Raw genomic sequence first — 3,350 nt, forward strand, 5'->3', positions numbered from 1 at the left:
AAAACCTTGAACTCAGACTTCTAGTCTCCAGAACAAATTTCTGTTGGTTAAGTCACTCACATCTTTGTACTTCCTTATGGCAGTTCCAGGAAACAAATAGAAGTCTTACAATAGGGAATGGTCCTTATTTTTCAAATTCGGCCTTTTTGATTTCTCAGAGGAATTCCAGGGGTATCAAGGAGGTATCAAGTAGGTTGAACAATTCTGACAGAATTCCTATGTCCTAAGGAACTCTTCTACCAGGGTGTCCCTCACCTTCTGGTATCCATTCCTCTTTAAATCTTTTTTTTTTCTCTTTTTTTTTTTTTTCTCTTTAAATCTTTGATGGCCACTTTCTGCTAAGACATGAGTGTACAAGCCAGCCCTCAGCCATGGACTCCAAGGAATCCCTATGCTGACTTCCGAATTCCAGTCTCTACCCAGCATCTTCCTCATCAATATTCTGGCTTGCAGACTCCTGCTGCTTCAGCTGACCAGAACTCTGATTTCTGGCTCCTCAGCACAATGGGACTTCTGTGCTCTGCAAAATTCCGCATCTTTATTAAGGCTGAGAAAATTGTCCCCAGGCAGAGGAGTGTGATTGTTGAGTTCACATCACTGAGCTCAAGTCATTGCTGAAGTTCTGTCAGGGATTGTAGCTTTGCACTCACTTTGTGAAACCAGATGCCTCATATGCTTTGTCCAGTTTTATAGCTGTTCACAGCAGAAAACTAGTCCAGTTCCAGTTATTCCACAAACACAAGGCTCTGTCTTTACGAGTGAAACACGTGAAATCTAAAAATTTTGATACTGATAAGCTACTATCTAAATTCCTATGGATGTCTGACTAAAAGACTATATTACAGCTTTCCCATAGCTACCATAATCTTTGGGTTAATAGTAATCTATCTTTTATTCTTCTCCTCTCCTTCCTTCTCTCCCTCCCCTCCCCTTCTTCTTCCTCCTGTTCCTCCTCCTCCTCCTTCTCCCATGTATATATGCCTATATATAGGCATATATATATATATATATATATATATATATACCCAAATGACACTAATTTCTCTACCATGCCACCCCTTTGTTAGTCTATAATTTGTTAGTCTATAATTCAGTTTGACTATAACATTTTTGTGATTGTTTCATTAAGCAGTACAATTGACCAAAATATATAAATGTTGCAATGCTATGTCAATAAGGCCCCACAGAAATCACACGGGACAGGGTGCCTGGGTGGCTCAATGGGTTAAGCCGCTGCCTTCAGCTCAGGTCATGATCTCAGGGTCCTGGGATCGAGTCCCACATCGGGCTCTCTGCTCAGCAGGGAGCCTGTTTCCCTCTCTCTGCCTGCCTCTCTGCCTACTTGTGATCTCTCTCTCTGTCAAATAAATAATAAAAATCTTAAAAAAAAAAAAAAAAAAAAAGAAATCACACAGGACAATTTCTTAATCTTCCCTCTCCAGCCTAAGTAGTTTTCTGATATCATGATGCTATATTTTGTATTAACCTAGAGTGATATATAATATCTTTGATACTGGCAAATCTATTTTGTCACTTTTTTCTTTGCCTTTTTGAAAAAAAAATAATGGTATAAATCATTTCCTTCTGGTAACAAAAATTTGTGGCTAGTAATCTCAAGTGATAACTGTTATTCTAAATATTACTGAAAGAAGTGAGAGAGAATAGGCTTACTTTTTTTTTTAATCATGAAAACAGTGATTTGATTTCTATGTGTTCCTGCTGCAAATGATCCTTAATTAAAATACCATAAACAGCCAAAGAAGCCATGAAGATGTAGCAATCAATCATCAGTAAAGAGAACCATAAATATTGATAAATTTAACCACCTAGAACAATGGAAGCTGTAGATAATGTAGACTATATAGGACACCAACCAGACAAATAGAGGTAAACAGAGTATAATGAGACAAACAGAACTAATCAAAATATAAATCATTTACAAATGTGATAATTCTAAAATATCCGTTTATAGCAGGCAGGAGATTTTGACCCAGAAGTTGTCCAAAAGGATGTTACTCTCTGGTTCTGTATGTCAAGTCATAGTCTTGTCTTTGCATAATATTACTTGATCTGTGTTCCAAAGAAAAATACAGTTTTCTCACAATTATCGTGATAAAATAAGTTATCCAAAAAGTAATCTTTTAACTTAAGATTAAACAAAAGAACACTTTCAGGGAGAGGATTTTCTCCTTTAAACAATGAATTCCCTCATGTATTAAAAAATATTTTAGTTGCAGGAAGCACCTTGTCCCAGGCAGTGGTGGTGGCAGCTGCCCCAATATGTGTTGGGGTGGGTGGCTGACCCTGGGGATTGGAGTAGACCTCTTGATGCAAATCTCAGTGGCCACTGCTGGAGCATGACCTGTGCCATGGCCACTTTTGACACCTTCTTTGTAGCATTTTAAGAAACTTCATGAGATCTTCCATGGCCTCCATGAACACCTTTTAGGGGTGCCAGAGTGTCTCCTGTGGATGGCAGGGACAGAAGAGAAGAAGAAGCTGATCAGATTTTTCCTCTTGCAAATGAAATTCTGGCAGAGATGGAAGAGAAACCGTATCATGCACCTCTATTTTATCCTAACCTTATGATGTCAAAGCTTCGAACCTACCAGAAGGCCTTGCCAAACCTTCATCAGAAAGTAAGAAGCATATCTTTGACAACCCCACCTGGAGGGTGAGGACACAGGAAATATGGCACATACACTGTAGAGAATGAGCGTATGAAGGGGTTGCAGTCTCAAAGAGAGTTGCTTCTGTAAGGTACTGACGGCCTGAACTGGACTACCCAGAGTATTGGGTGTTCTCATTGGACTGCCACAGAGACGAGCCAGATTGGCCCAGAAATCACAGAAGAGCTGGGGGAGCAGCGTGACCAGTTGGAATGTACCAAGAGGAGGTTGGTAAACAAATACAAGTGAAAACTTGAGCAGAAGTGGAAAAATTTTCTGTCCAATGTTCAGAAAAGTGACAACCAGCAAGCTGCTACTGTCCATCCTCATGTCACTGAAGCTGGCCTTCCTAGGGACCTGAATTATTACAGATCCTTTCACAAGCACTGAACTTCCTACAGGAAAGGGTTTGTGCACCAGAACTTTGATCTGTGAATGAATGGTGTTAGAGAAGGGGAATAAGCATAGTGTTGCTATGAGCTAATGGTTCAAGGATGTACTGTGTTTAGTAGCCAGACTTGGGGGGGGGGTGGAAAGAAGGCAGAAAACCATTTAATTGTGAAGGAAAAGTAATAAGACCAGTATGATAGACCAAGGTAATAAATGCTGCTTGACTTCTTTAAAAAAAAAAATTTATATGCATATTATCAAGTTTTCAGGTAATAAATGAAATGTCTCAGG

At 39.4% G+C, this 3,350-nt stretch overlaps 1 pseudogene; it reads left to right on the plus strand.

Annotated features, from left to right (window-relative positions):
- The first annotated feature begins 345 nt into the window (after nucleotides 1-345).
- Nucleotides 346-3,059, plus strand: LOC111148345 (annotated as a pseudogene).
- The last annotated feature ends 291 nt before the right edge of the window (nucleotides 3,060-3,350 follow it).

The sequence above is a fragment of the Enhydra lutris genome, unplaced genomic scaffold (genome assembly GCF_002288905.1).
Source record: "Enhydra lutris kenyoni isolate GAN:26980312 unplaced genomic scaffold, ASM228890v2 scaffoldscaffold19, whole genome shotgun sequence".
In the NCBI taxonomy this organism is placed as follows: Eukaryota; Metazoa; Chordata; class Mammalia; order Carnivora; family Mustelidae; genus Enhydra; species Enhydra lutris.